Raw genomic sequence first — 21,745 nt, forward strand, 5'->3', positions numbered from 1 at the left:
CCACACCTTTTACTCTTAATCGTTTTGATTATGTAAGATGCCTCCAAGGCTATGTTGTAGATGCAGGTGATTTACGTTTAGCAGACAAAGGAAATAATTCAAAGCACTTAAGAACATATTTAAAAATATGTTGTTAGCTCAGCTAGCCAGCTGAGTGCCATCCTCACTTAGGATAGCTGTTTTTGATCAGAAAAGCTTGGCTAGGAATATAAAAAGAGCACTAGAAACTCTCCCTCAGATTGAACAATCACTATTAAATTTTATAGGAATGTCACCTTACCACGTTAAATGCAGCTTTTTTAAATAAAAAGGTAAGTAACTTCTTTTGGATGAGAGCCTGGATTCAAATGTCAAATAGCAGGGAAGTGAAGAAAGTTAGGCAGTTATTTTTATATATGCATTTTTCTTGGTGCTTACTGAAGTCACTCAAGGGAAGGCCTTAGCAAATTGATAAACTAAATCCATGAGCATAAATTTTAGCAGACCCGAAATACTCCCTAGCATGTACATCAAGAAGGGCCATTTCATTCCTAAGATGCTGACCATTTTAAAGTACACTCTATTTGCAATAAGCAATTCCTATATTATATGCTTCAGACCTTCTCCCAGCATCAGTAGTTGAAGGAGAATCCCTGCAGGCTAGAAATTAGGAGGTAAGGTTTTCAGAAGAGGGAGAAAGTTGCATTTTCTAATTTCCTAGATACATCTTCCTTCTCCCCCTTTGTCCCCTACATAAGAAAGGGGAAGCAAAAATTCACCGCTATTACATAATACCTGTGCCTATATGCAACAGGGCTCAACAGGATCACCAAAAACAGCACCCTCTTGTCAGGCTCTGACGCTAATGGAGAATGTTTAAGTGACTCTGTGACTCACATCCTGGTCTCATCCCACCCAGAAATAAGGGAGAGTTGGAGCAACTCTGGGGCCAGTTGAGCTTATCATTAATATCGTCATCATTATTAATAATACTGGTAATAATATTACTGCCGCCGCCACCACCTTTACTGGAACAGCACATCTCGAAATGGGATGGGAACAAATCTGACTGCACAGTTAGTTTCATAGCAGGTAAAAAGACGGTAGCTTTTGCAACACTGAACAAGGCTGTTGTCAAAAAGTCTTACTTCACTAGTGGGAACTAAAGGAATTAAAATGCAGGCCTTCCTAGCTGTTTGGCTCTGCAGCATGTATAATGATGAAGTATACTGTTCTAAGCTACTAGTCTCTGTCTAACCCCATTATAAAAAGATGCATGAACACACCTGAAACAATTATAATATTCAGAGTATTTCTATCATAAGTTATAAGAAATCTTGCCTTTCTTTTATACTTTCCCTCATCTGAACTTCTACTTCCTGTGCCTTCAGGTTCTCTCACCACAGTTGTTTCATAAATCATCTCCTGTAAAGTCACCTTGTCACTCTTCACTTCTTACATCTCATTTGAAAACATTGCCTCTCTTCCTATAATTAAATTCTCACTCCTTTCCTTGCTTAACACGATACATACTTTAAGTCCAACATCACTTGTGCAGAATCTTTTATGCGTGCTTTCTCTCATAAGTACTGTGCTATACTGAAACCACTATTTTAATCATTCAAGATGTAGTCTGCGAACAATCCCCAAATTAAAAACAGCAATAACTTTAGTAAAATATGCTTAACAGACACTATAATCTTACTAGATTGGACCGTTTCAGCAAATAAACAGAGCTGTTTTTATTGTTCACCATTCTTTGCTGAACACTTCTGAACAAAATCACCACAGCATTTGTAGAAGTCAACACAATTAATATTTTCTCACGGAATAATTCCATGTTTGATTTCATCAAGAAAAATCTCCCAAACCCCAAAAGGCATCCAATTCTGATGGCTCTATTTTCTTTTCAGATGTTCCTAGAGTTCCCCATGGAACGTACTTTGGGTTGCAAAAAAACCACACTGAAAAGAGAGTTACAGGCGCACAAACCTAAACAAATTACTTTAGCAATGCAAAGTTTGCCATGCTACCGGCATATTGCTACTTAAGCCACATTTCTCCATAGAACCATGCAGATCAGTCCTTAGATCTGCAGTTAGCCCATGTCTGGCGACACAGGTCCCAGTTCAGAATCAGTGGCTTAATTAGCAATACTGCAAAGGAGCTCATTATATGAACCTAGTTTTGAAAAAACTTTGCCATATTTTTTGTTATATAAATTTATAGAGACAAACAGGCATCTTGCTCCTCTTACATAAATTATTATCATCTCTTTAAAAGTGTGAACAATATGAACAGTTTATATTAATTTATACTGCACAACTAGCAAAGAGTTTCTCCAAAAAAAGCAGTGGCTCTAAAACCATATGTAGGCATCTTTTATGCCATTGTAAAAGCTTTGAAAACAAATATTCCTGTGGAAATTGTACATGTGCTATGAGGCTTGTATCCATCACCATGACCACTGACAGCTCACTTAGTCTGTGATCTCAAGCTTTTCACAGGGCAGCGACTGCACTTACGTGCATCTGTGCAACAACTATAACAACAGAGTTCCAATGCCCATTAAACGCTTCTGGATCCAAAAATCGATATTATATGTACTAAATTGTAAGAATAGGCCCATAAAAAATTATATGAGCCAGCCAGAGACCTAGGATAGTCACAATGCTAGGATTTCCATTATTATTATTATTTTTTAATCAGCCATACTTAAGGATTTCACTTTACATAAAAATTGTTAAGTTCCCATCTGGAAAAAGACAGAATGGTAACTTGAGATTAACGAAGCAATAATGGGCTCCTTCAGACTTGGGAAAAAAGATTGTGTGTTTTTTTTTAAAAAGCCTTAGCTAGCATGGTAGTTAGATTAACCACGACTTACTTCATAGTAGAGACAAAAGACAATAAAGTACTTCACGTACTTGTTACTATAACTACCTCCCATCTTAAGTTATTATTATCCGGATTTATATCCCACCCTACCCAGAAAAGCTCAGGGCAACCTGCCATAAAAGAGGAGCAACCCACAAGATCAGAAACAGCCATCTATCTGTGTCTATGCTCAATGCTAAGCAGTGGCATTGAAAACCATGTAATCCCAACAACAAATAAAGGGAAGCTGTCAGACACTGTAACATTTAAATACAGAAGTACCTTCTTGCACTTGTACATTAAAACAAAATGCAAAAAACACCCCCCGAACAGCAGCAGCAGAGACTAGAACCGCTGTAGTGTCAAACGATCAATTTGAATACTACTTCTGTAACTTTGTGAGAAAGCTATCATGCCTCCTTTCTCCCACACTCCTAGAAACAGTTATTTGTAGCTCAACTGTCGCAAGTTGAGCCTGGAACACCAAAAGTGATTGTCTACTTAATAAACCTACGCCAGAGAAGTTTTTAAATACCCAGCTGCTTTCTTGGCAGCTCTTTATGTATCCACGGGGGGGGGGGGGGGGGGGAAGTAAACGAATGACACCCACATCCAATGTAAAAATAAATAAATAAATACATTCTTTGCTCACTGCAGCTTTACTTTCTTTCAGAGCAGAATACAAGTGTTGACGTTATACTGCGTTTTCTAAACAGCAAAAGTACCTAAACCCCTCTGTTCCCAAGGTACAGATATTATTAAGAAGCACAGTTTTCTACAGCTGTGTGAAAGCTAACTAAGAAAGAGAGCTCAAGAAAGAGCCCAAATCTTAGCAAATTTATGTACTACTAATGTAACAAGTCTTTTCATACCAGATCTATACATGATCTAAATAAAACAAATTGCAAGTTTTAAGGCTAAGCTGGCTTTGGGGATACAAAATAAAACTATTAGGAGACACCTGTGCTTGGTAACAATTAATTCAAAGTTCCCCCTAACTGCTAATGTATTTTATCAGCAAAATAACAATAACATTTCTCTGCTCAGGCAATTTCAAATTTCAAAAGGAAACACTGTGAAAGACAGAAGTAAAAAAAAAAGAAAAAGAAAAATCAATAAAAATCTAAAAGCTTAATTATCATGAAGGGAACAGTCTTGTAAGAATAAAAAAAGAATAGAATAGAATAAGTACTCATGGCTTCTAGATACAGGTAAATGACAAGATTACTACTTTTAGGATCTTTCAGTTAAGAAAATCTGGAGTTATGACCTCCAGCATCCAAGATTTTTGTTTTATCCTGTTTTTTTAAGATCCAATTTCCCTGCCTTGAGACATCAAAATGAAAGTAGATTTCACATCCAGACTATCAACAAGTACAGGTGGGTTTTGGTCATTTTTGCTTCTAACTATACTATACCCCGTTTCAGATGCCCCTCTTCTTCCTGTTAAAGCAAGAAGTAGTTATTGTGGTACTGGACACTGCTGCAATTCCACTAAAGCAAGAAGTGCAGTCATAAGGCAATGTATTCGTCTGCCTTTAACTTTTCCTTCTTCTCCTGAATATTGAAATCACCCTTATTTTCCCATCACACAGGAAGAACATTTGTTTTTCCATTCCAACGTATGGCAGATGGCCGCATTCTAAAACAACTGGAACAATCATACACTTAACACTATCAGAGAGAATAATTGTCAAGGTCTGAGAAAGTAGAATTAAAAGGGGGAAACGTAAAACAGATTGCTGGAAATTAAAGACACAAACTGGACGTGAGTCCCCATGTGCAGGTGCGAGTTTCCAGGGGCACAAATGCTGCTTTGTGCCCCAGGGCACATGCCTGCACGTGTCCTCCGGCATGCACCAGATTGTCCTAGGTCAGGTAGGGGAGGCTGGGGCCAGCACCCACGGTGGCTCCAGCAGTGTTGCGTGGGTTCCTGGGGGCCTCCTGGGGCAGTGGCAGAGCTGATCTGGCTGTGTGGAGCCTGGCCGGCATCCAGAGCGTGGCTCTGGATGGCCAGGCTCCATTTCTGGTGGTAGACGCTGCTTCCATGTGTGCCGCACTGCTTTGTGCATGACTGGAGGGGGGGAGGTTATACCGAGACATCTTAGTATCACATTTTGGCACCGTTCTGCAAGTTTGCATCACGGAGCACAGTTGCATGTTCATCATGTGGACGCTGCGATGCCGCAAACAGGTATGAGGCTCCGCAAACTGGACGCGAGCGCTCATCTGGACACACCCAAAGTTTCTTGTTTGAGCCCATTCTATCGATTAGTTAGGGCAAGGGTAAAAATATATCTGGACTGCACAGCCTGTATAATTGTGAACGTCTGTATTGTGACCACCTTTTTTTCCCCCCTTTTTCTATAGGCCCCCCCATAACAGTGTCATGAAGGTGGCGATTTTTTAACAATTATAAAAATTTAAAGCCCATCACTATTCATTTTACGAGTCTGCAGAAAAAGGATTGCAAAGTATTGACATTGCATAATCAAAGCCATCACTGAAGCTTTTATTTATTATGACTCACAGCATAAGAATTTCAGGCATGATTTCATGCCAAGAATGCAATATCCCTAGTAAGAGTCAGAGTGGGGTTTTCACCACCTTGTTTAATTAGAACCCAGCCTACCCCACACAAATACTAAACGTCTTCCTGAGAAGGAAGGGGATTATGCTACTTGTCATGCATAAGAGCCCAATTTTATTCGTCCTATTGGCAAACAAAGAAAGAATTTCAGTGGAGTCCTCAAAAGTAAAAGACAAATACCCACACACATGAATAAACTCAAGTTCTGGTTTTTTATTTGTACTTGCCAGAAGGGGAATTGGAAGATTTATAGCGATCAGGAAAAGAGGTAGATTTGATTTTATCTGTGTACAATCGGTATAAAACTTGGTTAAAAAATGCTGTCCGCATATTTCTTGAACTGTGTATTGCAGGTATCCTATTAAAGAAGTGCTTGGGAATTACGATCAGCATCAAGATGCACATTCCTGTCCTCCTGCTTCTCAGACTGGCAGTGACCAGAAGCATCCTGAAGATGACACGCCTGATCCACTGCCAAGCTGACCGCGCCACTTTTTCTACTAGTTTGTTCAAAGGTGTTCCTTTGCAAAGATAGAGGAAAACATGTTTTTGAGGAGGAGAACAGCATCAAAATGAAGGTTTAAGAAACGAAAGACAAGCCAAAAAAAAATGGAAGTCTCAATATCCACAACTCTCAAAAACTGGGCAAGCAAAGCAATGTTTCAAATCCCACGGGAGCACAGAAACTATATGCATGTGACACAAAACACCTTTAGGAGAAGGAAGTGTGAAACACATGTTTGCTGATGTGGGCGAGAGGGTACTGTTCAGCTGAACCTGGAAGTGCACAGGACAGGAACAAGCAGAAATTGTAGGAGTGGTGTTTTATACAGAAGTCTGCCCATCACAGAACGCTACCTGTCCCAGGCCAAACATAACCGGATTACCCAAACAACTCTCCGTACAGTACTTCCAACTCAGAAAAATTACTTTAGAAGAAGAGAAATAGACTTTAAAATAATATTTACGTATAAACCTTGGAAAGTCAGGCTCTCCTGAGACAATATACATGATATCAGCTAGCATGAACAAGCTTACAGAAAAATCTTCCATGCCAAGAATGGAAGAAATGTGTTCAAGAAAAATGTGTGTTTTCCTGACTCAAAAGTCACCAACAGTAAATACAGTAAAGCTACTACTTTCTCCTTTTTACAAGGTAAAAAAAAAAAAAAGTTTTGTGGCTCAAATACGGGTTCTCGTTTCAAGGGACCTGAAATTTAATGTTAGGCCTAGCTACAATCACTGACGAAACTACTTCAAGTCTTTTATCTCATTTTCCTATATGTAAAACAGAGGATTTCCTCCTTCAAAGGCACAATTCATTAACAAACAAGGTAGTCGGACAGAAGACACCAGAGAAGCTTTATACGTAACAAATTAGTACAGTTAATAATAAGTATGTGTCCATAGTGTGTAAGCCAGTAGCTTTTAGTATAAAATTAACCCCTTTAGCAAGATTGGATGAAAGTACCCAGTGTCTTGCCCCGCTGCACAGGACCAGTACAAATATACAGCGAGTAGCATGGCTCCTCACTACCATCTGTATTGCAGAGGACTAGATAAAAATGAGGAAGAAAACAAGTCCACCTTTGTTCAATGGAAAGAAGGAATAGCAATGCTAGGGAAGCTACCTTCAGGAATGGAGAGCACAGTGACTGAAATGAAAGGGGCAAAGGAAGATGCTCTCGTTTCCCAAAGCTACTGTAGCAGCACCTTCATTCTTTTCCAGAAGCGCCCATTTGAACAGGGGGCAAAAAAGAAACGATCGCAAAGATGTTTCCGCAAGCCCATGGAAAGAAAGTCATTTCTGTGCTGCTGCTGAAGTAGTCAGTGGGCAGGCGCGTGCTGGCTGAAAAGGAGATACTGCAGAAGCAAGTGTCTGGTGACACTGCTCTAGGGCCTATTATTCATTTGCAGAGAAAACACTCATCATTAGCAGAGCTGCAGAAAACCATATCAATTGAAAAAAAAAAAAAAAAAAAAAAAATCAGTAGTTAGCTAAAATTCAAACTGACAGTATTCACTTTAAATTATTCCTGAGCTGTGGTTCAGACTTGTGAATTATTCTAGAGGTCCCTGCTAGTTAATCCTGTGCCCTCCCACTTCTCAGTGTCGTCTTAGATCTGCTGCCGCCAAACTATCAACACTAATTCAGCTGTCAGTTTAAAGAAAGGTGAGAGGCGTACTGCAAGGACAGCAGATTCATGGTTTCTTTAGCCATAGCGTACTACTCCTTTTGCCAAGCCCCTTAGAGAGCGCAGACCAATGTAGCAGCAGGCCAGTCGGTGAGGGACCACGTAATTGAGGAGGAAGGCCGAGAGGAAAGGACTGCCGTTGTTTGATGATTTTTCTGGAAATACAATCTGTGCCATTTCCCAGCTGCTGAAACCTAGTCTATCACTGAGCTGACACTATGTTGAAATACAGCTACCTGAAAAATGTTAAACAATTTAAAAAGTACACCGTAGAGCAGAATCTATTTCTGTCAGCAAAGATGGGCTATGAGAAATGCTGTTCAAATCCCAATATGGAAGAACACCTAGAATCTGAAAGAGGTTGGCCCTTTGGCAGGCTCTGGGAGTTCCTCAAGCTGCAAGTCACATATATATAAAATCCCTGAAAAGTTTCCTAAGTCACAAATAAAAGCCACCATCTTACACCTTACACTGTGTGAACAGACTGTTGTGCACACGCTGGCTTGTGGGGGTCAGTGAGACTTTGCACCGCCTCACTGCCGTACGTTGCAGGATTAGAGGTCAAAACAAGCATTGTGACTGTTTAAAAATTAGGTACGTTACATTTTTCAGTTCTGAAACCACCTGTCTTTAGTAATAAGTAGATGCTGCACTTTATGCAAGTACATCTAGCAAGCATGTAGGATAAAAGCAGTTCAGTTTTTAAAAAATGGTTATGTGGTTAGATGATGTGTTCTCATAAATGAAGCAGAGGAGAATCTGAATAAGTAACACGCCATAGAAGCCTTGCAAGCTTTTTCAGCATGGAAGGAATCACTGCTGTAACAGTAAAAATATCTAAAAACCCTTCTCAAGTCTTAAAGATCTTTTAGTTCAGTATTTCCTGTCAAGCAACCTAGGTTGTCACAATCTAATAAAAATGAAGACTATATGCAATGTTTCTGTCAATAAGTGATGAAATATGTAGATCAACATTTTGTTAGCCATTTTTTCCCCCAACAGAACATGTTTTTATAATAGCAAAATTTAAGTTTTTGAAAAAGAGACTTATGTATATGATGCAATCTGCTGATAGGTTCTAGATTCAGATTATCTAAGGGAAACCATTTAAACCTCTGATATTTAAGTGTTACCAATACTTAAGGAATCCAAGTAGTACCAGATTGCACCTATATAATAGTACACATTTGAAACAGCACTTCCCCATGTTTTAATGAAAAGTGAAAGCTGTGGGGGTATAAATGGGGAAGTGGTATGGTATCTAAAAAAAGGAGGCTGAAATCTTGGAAACCTAGCAAACTGTATTTACATACAATGAATAAAACTGAATTCTTATCTCTGGATATAGTTTGGGTTATTCTGATTCTTATGAAGGGGCACATTATGGGGCATGACAGGGTTACAATGAAATGGACTTTTTTTTTTATATAGATGAATTTCAACTCTAACATTTGTATTAGGCGTCATGACCTCTCTCTTTTGTCCACTAAATCACTACTCTATCAATGATGGCGATCAAATTTGTCACTGGAAAACAGCTATAAACAACAGAACCAACGTGTGGACTGCATTCGGTTTGTTACATTTCAGTAACGCTTCCAATAACTGCTTTACACTGAAACATTACAAATAATTCCTTATTCACAAAACCACGTTTGCTCACTAAAAGTTTGGATCTCTCCAGGAAACCTGGTCACACAGCTATACACCTAATTTAAATTCTTTGCCTTTTACCATCAAATTAACTCTCATCCAAAGGGTATTATCTGTTATTTGCACAAATTTATCAACCATTACACTAGAACAGGAATTTAAAATGCAGCTAATAAGTGAAAGCTGAATTCCCCTGAATTCTGTCTGGGCTTCTGTTACTTCACTTTACTTGGATATGTATGCACAGTGCCAGAGAGAGAGAAAAAACCTCTCCCCAATAACAGAGGTAAGATCGTATAACAGAGGTAAGGCGACCTCTTCTAGCTGTGTGTTGGAATAGCCCACCCCAGGTAAGCGGTGGGTGAGCAGCTTCTCACCACCCCCCTCATCCCCACAGCAACGTGGGAAGAATACCCACTACCAAATGCTGAAGCTCAACATCCACAGGCCAGACCTAATGGGCTTCACAGGCTGTAAGTTAACCCCTGACCTATACTATATTCCTTTTCCCAAACACTCCTTATTCACCTTGCATGCTTTGCATACACACGCTTCACAGTGGAATGGATAAAAGAGCATGTAAAAAAAAAAATCTTTTAGATATGCAAATTAAATCCATCAGCAATTTCTTCTCCTTCAACAGAATTATTGGCTTGCTTTGGTAGAGATGGGCTGCTCCTACTTCTGTTTCACAATTAATGGAATCTTATAAATATATTAAACAAAATTCCTAAGACAGAAATCAATAGCTGCTTTTCAAATACAAATGGCAACAGACTAAAACAGCTTTAGCTAGTATATACACCCTATGTCAACTTTTTCTCTAACCTCAAACAATCTTTCATAGTTTGTAGGGTCAGAAGGGACCTGAGCAGATCATCAAGTCCTCTTTCCTGCCATGGCAGGGGATCGTACTGGGGTCAAACAACCCCGGCAAGGTGTTCGTCTAACCTTGTCTTAAAGACGCCCAAGATCTTGCCTCGCTTGCATCTGTCCAGAAGGCCACTGAAAAAAATCATTTTCCTATCCTGTGCCTTTCAGCACGTCAACCCTTGTTATGCTTTCCTCCGCTGATAGCACCTCTCTCTCTCTCATCACATAAAAGCAATTTACGTTCACTTGAATATCTGTTCCTAACCAAGCCCCAAACTAGGGATGTAAATATCATTACAAAATTAGCCGTTTAAATTCTTTTAATTATATCAGTTAACCATTTAACTGATAACACGTATCTGCAGAGTAGCCAGGACCTGCTCTGCTTACTACAGGGCGAGATGCATGCAGGCAGGAAGCGGTGCTCCTGCTGCTGGCCATCACACCCTGCCCTGCGTCCCTTCCCGTCTCTACTCCTCCTCCAGGGAAAAGATTGGCTTGGCTCTGCTTCGCTGCCTCCTCCCGCCACCCCAACCCCGGCACTTTGGTTTACACTGTGCAAACTGCTTGTGGAAGGGACAGGTGGCATGCAAGGCGGGTTGGCCTGCGTCGGGGAAGGGCAGCCTGGAAAAGTAGTACCGCTAAACTACACAATAATTCTCACAGTGTAGTCTGGTTTAAATGTTAACTGTAATGCATTAACAATATAAATATAATTGTTTAAACATTTAACCTTTCACATCCTTACTCCAAGCCATGTTATTTCTCATTCAGTGCAAGAAGTCAATGTTATAGACACAGCATGGTGTTCAATGGCCCTCCTGATGAGGAAAGAAGTCACCACTGTTTCACTGAAGAGGTATTATCCACAAACTCAGGCTGATAATTGCAAGCTGAATTTTAAGTTTCCACGAGTTACTTTTGAAGAAAATGTTCATCTAGTCCTACATGCTTGGTTGAACGGTGCAACAATTTTACTTTAAATCAAGATACTTAAGTGGCAGCTAGCTTCTGCAATATTCTGTTAAAGTTTTCTCAACCAAAAGACAATTATAATAGCAAGCTGCCGCTGAACCATCAAATCAGGTTTTCAATCTCACATCAGATTGTGCTTCTTTCACAACTTAAAAAAACAATTAAATCACCCAGCAGACCAGCATAGTTTATAACAGCATTGGTTTTAAATCCAACAACTTTTCTACAACACAAAAATAGAGGGGTTTAAAACAGCAGCATTAAATTAGGCTGGTCCCCAAAGCATGGTTAATGTTAAATATCTTCTAAGCAAATATCATATCTGCACTAAGATTAACTTCACTGCAGTTAATAATTCTATTTTATACAGTATAATCCAGTTTTCCAAAGAATGGCCCATCATGTGCATAAGCAGGGATGGTATTGAGAACAATGCATTTGCACAAGCTCCCTAGTAAATAAATCTGTGATTAGATAGCAATCTGCTTACTTCAATAGGATTTATTTTATTGCTGAGTAAGGAAAGTGAAGCCTAATACTCTACAGCATTTCTCTATCTGTAATGTGGTAACTTTTGAAGATGACACCTGATCAACTGCAAAGTTTCCAGGAATATTCTAAACATCAGTTGGAAAGCACCCTATTGGAGTTTGCTGGCAGTCAGAGCCTGAACACATGGAAAACCCAGACTTAAACATAGCATTCTTCTCATGTTACAGCAAAAGAACATAAGAGAGATAATGCCGTCATTCCCTCTCTCCAGTTAATGTACATACTTCAGTCCTACTGGCTAAATGTGGCAGCAAAAAATAAAGCTTCAGGTCAGGACTCAGCTGCTCTGACAGAGGTGAGGGGGGACTCACGGATTTGAGGACAAGGTTGGCAGAGGCTTCTTCAAATTAATGACTACATGGGCTGAGCAGGAGTCAGGCAGGAGACCCGCCTTCCCACCACATCTTGAATCAGCCCAGGTTCTTTAGCCTGGCTGCAATTCATTAATATGCAATTATCTGGTGCTGCTTGTATGCCCAATATCACTAGTCAAGATAAAGAAAAGTGTAAATTAATAGATTAGGGGAGGGAGTTAATGCTGAGGTCATGGAAGGCAAGAAGGGAAGCGGAGGAAGCAATGACCAACTTAGTTACTTCTGATGTCACAATGCAGCCTCCTTGGCTGCAGCCCCACACCAGCAGTGGCAGGGGAAGTTGTGAGAGTCCAAACAAGAAGTGGCTAAGGTGACTTAATACAGTTGAAGATTACAGGCAATATCTTGCCAAACTGCTGCTTGTTCTAGGATACACCGTCTTCTTGCGCCTCCCGTCAGCTGGGCCTATGCATGTGAGAGTCTGCAAGTTGCTTCATACAGGTTTCCTGAATACAGTAAGTAATAAACCTGGTATTTAAGAATACAAACAAGCATATTCCCAATGCAATAAAAAGATGAACTGATTTAAGACATGTCCAAAATTTTTTTTTTTAAAAAGGACATTCCAAATCCAATCCATCACCAGAGGAGGGACACTACACGAGCTCCTCCTTCTGCATGTTTAATTGCATACGCCAGCCCTTCCAAGAACAAGCAACACAGGGCTACACAAAAAGTCCTACTGAGGGATGAGACTGGTCAAGATTTTCCCCAAAAAGCCACTACTTCCAAGTGCACAAAAAAGAAAAAAAAATGCAGAATGGACATACTGGAACAGCAATCCATTTTGATGACAGCAAGGCAGCCTGAAGGTAAAAATAAATGTCAAATGTATCCTCCTGGTCACAGAAGACTGGCAGTCACAGAAAGATCTAAGTTACCAACCTGCCAACCCCACCAAATTTTTTTTGCTAACAGTTTCAGGTAGTCAATGAAGAGTTTAAAAATACCCAATTCTTGTTCACATCATCATGCTTAGTATGTGGTGTAGTGTATCCAGTATAGTTCTTTTAACACTACATTCTAATGACTGTACCTATTATTTATACATAACCTGCAGGTTGTTTTTCCCCTAGGATTAAAATTAATTCGCTGTTTGCCTTTGAGACTTGCTCATACTTGCCACAAAATGCTGCTCTCCTTTATGAAAAGACACATGTACGTCATAGCCTGTATTAACATAACACAGGTTATGATGTGGCTATACAAAACGCCGAAGTACATCCACCTGGCAGGAGCAATAATGAAAGAATTGGTCTAGAGAGCCGAAATGTTATTAGAACTGCTCTCCTGACACAAGTTACCTTTTGAGAAAAATAATTACTTTAGCTGACTATTGATCTCCATCAAGAAACTTAATTGAGTTGGTTTAAAATTTATGAATGAGGCCTTTAAAATGCTTCATTCTATAATCTGAAAAACTCTTTATGTAATTTTAGTGCTGTTACTTAATACATTATTAACAGTCTTGCTGTGCTATTTTTACAGGGCAGCTATCAGTTTATTATGCCAAAAGCGTAGCATAAAGAAGATTTCTCCAGACAGAGGTAGCTTCAGTGCTATGCATAGCATTTTATCCATCCATCTCACGTTCTTGCTAATAGAAACTGAATGCGTGATCTTTGTACTTCAAGTTCACCCCCAGAGATTTACTCAGTTTCTCTCTCATGTGAACTATCCTGTTAGGACACTGACTGCAAGCAACTAAGCTATAATGTTTTATTTATTAGGTTTGAAATGCATAGTTTGACAGAGAAGAGACATAGCGAGAGTGAAAAAAAAAAAAAGATACGCAAAAAGTTAAGGGAATTAATGACTGAAGGGGTTGAGATGACATCTGGGGTCAAGAAACCCAGACTGAGACTCTCAGATTAAGGATTTAAGATTAGCTTAATAGCTCAAGGCTAGAAGTCACAAAACAGTGCATTTAAAGTTTCAAGGCAGCATTCGGTATTAGAAATTTAATTCAGTACAGCTAGGCTCTGGCAGCTGTCACATTTATTACATGTTACATGTTAAACCCCATGATAATTTGTGATGTCACATATTTGGCCAATTTATCACAAAACAATGGCAAACCAGCTACAAGGATGCTCCACATTAAATGTTTATCCCAGATCCCAACAATCACATGTCCTGCTATGACAGATCTTGACCATCTAGCATGGCAAACTGCATACCTGTTGGGATCCAGAATAAAATTCCTCTGATCCCATTGCACAGTTAAATTAACGTCTGCCAGGGGCCATTATTTAATGGTCTCCTACCTAACTGCCTGCACTTAAGCGATTAAATTTCCAACTAATGAAATTCATCTTAGGAATCTTTTAGGCCCTCATTGTTAATATTTACTCATTTATGTTGCCACATTACTGTTCATTTCTATGCTTACTTTCCTTTCTAATATCTGCAGTGGGAAAGGCCTATAGTTTCTCTACCCAGATTTTTATTTTAATCTTCAACAGTGTTTGATTGCAATAATAAAAAAGCAGGCAGAAGCTGCCTTATTAGCTTTTCAACCATCACTAAACATTGGTATGATAGAAGGTGGAGACCCTTTTTTATCTCACAAATGGCAAAGTACCCTGTCTGATAGACTGCTTCAGCATTTTACAAAGAAGTGGAATTTAAATTCTTTGTATCATGTTTGTTTGGCTTAAATGTAGCATGTTCCAACTACAGTAAAATAGGTCTAATTTGTCATTCCAAGGAGACTGATAACAACAATTAATAATTTAAGAGTGACTAGTTAGCAGTACGTTATAGACGTACTTGTTCAGAGAGGTTTTGCATAGATTGATTTCAGTCTGTTTCATTCAGCTAAGCATTGTGCTATCCAAAAATAGAGGTAGTCAGCCATGTTAGTCTGCTGAATCTGAGACTAACACTGCTAAAACTACCCCTCTCAGTCATTAGCAGTAATAAGCCATTTTCAGCTTTTGTGAAATATACTTTGTAGGCCATTGAGATGTAGTAAAATAGATTTTGCCATTTCCAAGGAATAAAAGTATAATATAAAAATTTTGAGCGCTACCTGTATGCACTTTGACTTGCCATATACCTGACTGTATGCTGAGCATTTCTCCATATAAATGTCTTCCTACTAAGTTTCGGAGTGCTAATTGTAAAAATTACATGATTATGAAAAGAAATTAAGTTGCAGTGTTCTGCTTTTCACTCTTAAGCATACTTATCACCAAAACAGAAGATAATTTTACAAAATGGAAGAGTCGATAGTTTATATCTTCTTGAGCCAAGAAGAGCTGAAGAACAAATACATTGACAGGTGCTACAAATGGCATAAATCGGTACTTTTTAAGATGGGCTAATTGTCAGGGCAAATTTTGTTGTAATTTAGCATGCGTTTACATTTGGAAATGCTAATTCATCATCTGTTAAAGTGTATATTAACCAAAGCATCTTGTACATAAATCAGTAGGATTCTGGAGGGGATTCCATGCACCAACTAGCAAGTAAATAATGAACAGTTATCCCAGTGACTAATTAACCAAATTTCACTGTAAACTAAACTTTAATGCGTGTAGACCTTATGCCATGTTGATAAATTACCCTTCAAAGTGCTTCAGTGTTATTTAGCAAACTTGTTTAGCTAAAGTCCACTTAGCTTCCGTGACCTTTTCTCATTATTGCCAACTTCAATGGGGATGTTACATACACTGTATCTAGCCACTGCTAAAAAAAATAATGCACAAGTAACAAATATGTGAAAGGAAAACTTAACTTTCACTTCCCTAATACTGTGCAAAAACGAGGTTTGTTTTCCCTAAGGCTGGAATTCAATTGAAGGTTTTGTTCAAATTAGCTACTAAAATTAGTACCTGACAACAATTAGCAATATCTCATTCAGTACATTGAACTGTTGGCTGTATTCTCAGAATTGTTTCCAAAAGCCAAAATAACTTTCTATCAGTCATGTACCAGTGAACCGTGCTGATAACATTCCAACGGATTTTTTTTTTTTAAACTCTAGAGTATGCATCTATTTCAGAAATTATAAAACTGCAAGAGTAAGTTACAGGCTGGACAGGTAAGATAAAAGCAAAATATCTATTTAATGGAAATAACACTTTTCCATCATGTCTCCCCTGTAAAAAAATTTATTTTTTTTTTTGGGGGGGGGGGGCGGGGGGGGAGATGGATTTTGGTTGCAACTACTCATACTAAAGCAGCTATGGATTTGAAATAAATCAAAATTTTGGACAACATTATGAGAAGGATTAAAGATTAAGAACTAGAACTAGAATATTCAGGGTTCAAAATGGACTGAGAGCCCAACAAGAGGATTCTGCGTGCAGAAATAAGTCTAAACAGAAAGATGTCACAGGACATGGAGTTGGTTCTAAGCTTCCTATACAAGGTTTTAAATGAACTAGGATGTCACTTGACATTTAAAGCCTCCCAGCAATTGCTGATATGATAACTTTGAACAGGAGATGAGATTTCCTAGATTTCAGTAAGATTAAATTTAGGTTCAAGTTTCAGGTGCATACAGTAGTACGACTGAAACATAGTGAGCTGGTACAGTGTGAATAGGTCTGTTCATTTCATGGCCTGTATACACTCAAATTACATCCAACATTTTCTCAGACACACTTCAGACTTTTCAAGTAATAAGGATAAAACTGCAAACACTATCCATTGCTAAGCTGAATAAAAGAGAGTTCTACCAAACCGGTCTCTGTTGACTTGCATCTGCTAGTATTTACATGTCTATTTAGTGGTTAATACAGTACACAAAAGCAAAGATTTTCAAAAGAAAAAAAAATGACATCTGATTTATTACAGAGAGATGCTATTATTTATGCAGGCTCTTTTAGCTGATCCCTCTAATACGGGATGACAAATGGAATTTGAGACTTACTGTATACACACTCCTCAGTCTTATATGCCCTACATACTCAAACTAGTCTTCTGGCCAGCAATGAGCAACTGAGCATACATATACCCCAAGTGCCCTAATCTTCCTATATGCATGTAAATGGAGTGAGTGGTCCTTAACCTAGCTCCCTAACCACTACAAAATGCAGATAAGGCTTTCTAGAAGTAGGTACAGAGGACAACCATGGAAAACAGACCTAGCTACTGTACCATACAGGCAAGCTGCAGCTCTCTTCAGGCACTTACCTAGGTATTTAATTTCCACTCTCGGGTGACTCAGGCAATGAACTCACCTTACAAGACAGTTGTTCAGTCTTGCTGGATTCATAGTCTGAGTGGGACTGCAGTGCATCTCTGTCAAAAACACTCACCAACATGTTTTCACGATGTTATTTAGAAGCAGCTCTCCTTTTGTACATGCCTGAACAATGCTGCAGCAACCGATTGGCACGTTTCTGTTAATTGGTGGCTTTCAGAGGTAATTACAGAACGGAACAGGTTGTTCTGGCTCCAAAGGTGAGCCAATAAATTCTGAGAGGTCCTCTGGTAAGGGAGACATCCCTGTTGAAAACGCCCTTGGGAGCTCTTTCAACAATTTTACTCTGGTGTCTTGTGAAAAATCTCATGCAATTTCCAACGTGCAAACACAGCTGCTATAGATAGCCTAACTGAGATGATGGCCAGTCCACTGCGCAGCAAGTAGCTTAACAAGAATCTGGATGTTAATCATTTTAAGAGTCGTAGCTCACATAGAAATGTAAAGTTTCTTTCACTGAGCCAAATACACCTGTCTGGAGTCCTCTCTACTGTGGAGCAAGATGTTCTATTTTTGTGAAGAACATTATTTCTGCAAGTATGACATCTAGGCAGAAGCCAAACCGTAAAACAAAAGGAAGCTGGGTTTGGGTAAAAGCCCAAACCTCTTACATTATTAAAGCTGGCAAGAGAGGTAGGTTCCTTTGAGGGCAAACAGACCATCTCAGCCAAGTTATAAGAACTGATTTGGCCAGGACGAGTAATTATGATAACTTTGGTAGCACCTTGTCCAGTTTTTCCCGGTACCCCGAGAATTAGGGTTTACACAATAGTCTGATTTAAACCTTGAGAAGCGAGGCAGTCATATTTACATAACACAACTCTTAAGAAGCGATTTCGTTTCATCCCATCACTCCTGGATTAAGACACTGGTATGCTAGTAACCCTTCATTTCAGCATCCTCTCGGAGCACATACAGTATCAGAATCAGACCCAGGAGTCATTAAAGTAGGAAGTTCAAAGCAAGTAGCCTACAGAAGCCTTACTGAAAGGCAAGTATCAGTGCACAGACAGGTAACACTGCAGAGAAGAAACAAGGACTTTGATTTGGCAGTTCTACCAGATTCTGAAATCAAAGCTTCAAGATTCAAGTTGCTATCTAATAAACCCCAAAAGCTCTGGAAAAGAAAGCACACTCTAGCAGGAATATGCTTCTGCTACCTAGTCCTGTCCCTTTTCTACCAATGGTCTCCCTGCCCCATTCTCCACTTGTCAGATTTTTCCTCCACCTCCTCAGCTCACTGATTATCAGTTCTCTGCCTAGTCACCTTCCTTTTTCACCTGCTCCCAGGCTTGGATGCCTGGAACGGATCCCAAGTCTTCTGGATTCCCAATCAAGCACACATTGCTTTTATAAAGTACATATAATTACCATCTAGGGCAAACGTGGAAGGACTGCAGGTTTTCCTGTCAAGTCTGATTTAGTACAATAGGGTGAGATATTAAAAAGACTGATTAGATCTTCTACTTCATCCCAATAGTTCTCAGACTGGTAGGAAGGAAAACTGTTCCCTACAATATTTATTTCATCGACTATAGTTTTAAAATGTGTCAAAAGAAGGGCCTTTTAACAGAGAGCTGATTATAAAGTATCTAAATGGAACTCGTTAGAAGTTTTCCCCAGACACTGAGCCTAATTTTTTTCCTTTTCTTATTTCCATCCTGTTGCATCTAAATGCAATAGCGATAACCCCCCATGGAACATCAAGAGCAAATTACTCTTTGCTATTAACTACCAGAAATATTTGCAGATAATTATTGTTGCCACAATAAACCACCCCGTAAGAGCCTAAAACGTAGTGTTCTCTTGAAATCTGTCAGCTATAATCCTTGGTTTCAATTTTTATAATTACTAGCAATTTCCTTTTATAAAAGTGATTTCATACATTTTTACATGGGGAGTACCATTTAGAGAAGATGTACACAAATTATGCTAGCAATAAACACAATATATATTTAATTTGAAACGTAGCACCTTATCAGCTACTATCCCTGCTGTTTTAACTATGTTAAGTTTTCAGATGCAAACAGTTTTAAAGAGTTTATAACCTGGCTGTAGAAAAAAAAATGCTCCAGACTAAAGCTTGGCAGTTACAAATGATCAATAATACACACTTTCAAAAGCCATGAATATCTGTAATAAATGAGAGCTATTGTCCTATTGTGTTAAACGATACATTTAAGTGTTCAACCCACATGTAGTCATTTTGTGCTTCAAGAATCCCCATTTAAATAGTAGAAAGCTGGTAAGTGAAAGGAGTAGATTCATAATGTGGACACAGTGCATTTAGCCCACTGTCTACCAATGCAGGCAGCCATAGTAAGTTTGAATTTTTCTAGCAGGCCACATGTACCAACAATGACTCAGCATATCAAATACTAATCTAGATGAACAAGTATTCATTACTTTTTTTTTTTGTTACTTGCTATATAAAACAACTTGTTACAAGGGCTTACATTATTAGCAGGGAGAATTTACCTCCTTAGGCTCATATTTATGGACAATGCCATTAGGGAGGGGCTTAGTTTTATCTTCAAACACTGCTCTTCCTTGCTCAGATAAAAGTTTTGCAAGGCTGCGTAGTAACAGTCAACTAGTTTGTGTTACTTGCTGGACACATTTCCCCTAGCCTGCATGAGAAAGTATTTTTGCCTACTGTTACAGCACACGGTACAACTTAATGTGGTACTTGTTCATCAAATGCAAAAAGCTAATTGACATTTAACATACCTTCTAGAAAGTGCTGGAATTCCAGGCAACATTAGCCGGTACATGGAAAATATTTTAAATGAAGAAAGTTTCATCTTACTTGAAATTTTAACAGAAAACAAAACTAGGACCAAAGTTAAGCCATGATAGGATGTTAGAAGAAAACTCAAACATAGAATACAAGTGCTTGATTTTAACATTTATATTGTATGTTATCCCTTTTGCAAACTAGGTCATTTTCTCCAGCTATAGCCCTGAATTCTTTCCCATTAAATATGATTTTCCTTAAAGTACATAAGAAACAAGATGTTCCACTTGAAAGCTTTATGCCTATAACAGGCACCACCCTGGAAGATGCTACTTACGGCACAATGCATAGCACTGCAGGCACTGACTACGGTGGTCTATAAAATATTTCGCTGAAAGCAAGTAGCTATTAATTTTTTCTAATGAATTAAGGAAAGATAAACTGATACTACTCTTTGTAAAACAGCCTGACAGAAAATAAGAGACATTATCATTACTGACTACTAATACAACTCTCCCAGCTTCATTTTCTTTAGAACAGTGGTTTTCAATCTTACTTCATTTGTAGACCCTTTAAAAAAAATTAAAATGGATGTGTGGACCCCTCTAAATTGTAAGTGTGGGTATTTGCATACTTTTGATTGATGCTGTCTTCTTCCACAGACTCCTTAAGACTGTCTGACGACCGTTGAAAACCACCATCTCGGGGTATATCTACATAGTTCAAGGCAGTAGTCACACTCATAACAAGAGTTTCCTTTGTACACACTGGCTCCAGAAATACAAGAAACAGCCCCTGGTTCTGGTCTGAAAACTCATACTGAGATGCTTCATACAGATACACACCAAAATATGACTGTTAGGAGCACTTGACAATTTAATGGTGTGGAGTTTACAGATGCCAAGTTCATCGTACTTGATGAAATCCAATTAAACAAACGTAACTGCCATTCTTACACTGATCCTGTTTCTTCACTAACTAAAAAAATAAATAAAAGAGGGAACTGCTGAAGGGTGATGCCAAGAGAGTTAAAGGTAACCATTAACAACTCTGCCAACAAACACAGATGTGAAAGGAGTAGCACACAACCAGCAGACGCCGTCTAAAAAGAAAAGCACTTCCCATTTGTGATCACAGATATCATGCCACTTGGACAGCATAATAATTATTAACATGGAAATGAAAGGAGAGATGAGTATAGAGGAAAAATAGGCAAAATCTAGGAGTATTATTTTAGCTCAATAATGCAAACACCTAATAGCTCTACCAAGCGATCAATATTCAACAGAATCCTGACCACATATATGAAAGGTTAAAAAGGAGATGTAAAAGTTTAAAACAAATCATTCATTTTCTTTAAATTTGGCACATGCTAGCATATACTACACCGTGTCCTCTTAAACATTTAAGAACTGCATAATATCAAACTGCCAACTAAGTCACAAAACTGAGTACGAGATTCCATGATTTCACTGTGCGTTTCAGTACTTGAAAAGCTCAGACAGTAAAATAAGATTCACAGCAAAAAAATAAAATCCCCCCCAAATCCAGGAAGGAACAGTCACCCTCTAGCATCAATATTCATATACAGCTGCAAAATAAAAATATAGCACACATTTTCTCATATTTTACCTTTCTGAATATTTCCTAAACGTGAATTGCGTAGTTCAGGGGTGGCCAACCCGTAGCACAGGCACCACAAGTGGCACACAGCAGGATGCAGAG

The 21,745-nt window shown here is 38.8% G+C and overlaps 1 protein-coding gene across 3 annotated transcripts in view; it reads right to left on the bottom strand.

Moving 5' to 3' along the window:
- The window catches only part of USP32 (ubiquitin specific peptidase 32), a 135,485-nt gene that overhangs the window by 81,250 nt on the left and 32,490 nt on the right, over positions 1 to 21,745 (bottom strand). The window lies entirely within an intron of this gene.

This window comes from Crocodylus siamensis, chromosome 13 (assembly GCF_052110815.1).
Source record: "Crocodylus siamensis isolate JL-2025a chromosome 13, ASM5211081v1, whole genome shotgun sequence".
Lineage (NCBI taxonomy): Eukaryota > Metazoa > Chordata > Crocodylia > Crocodylidae > Crocodylus > Crocodylus siamensis.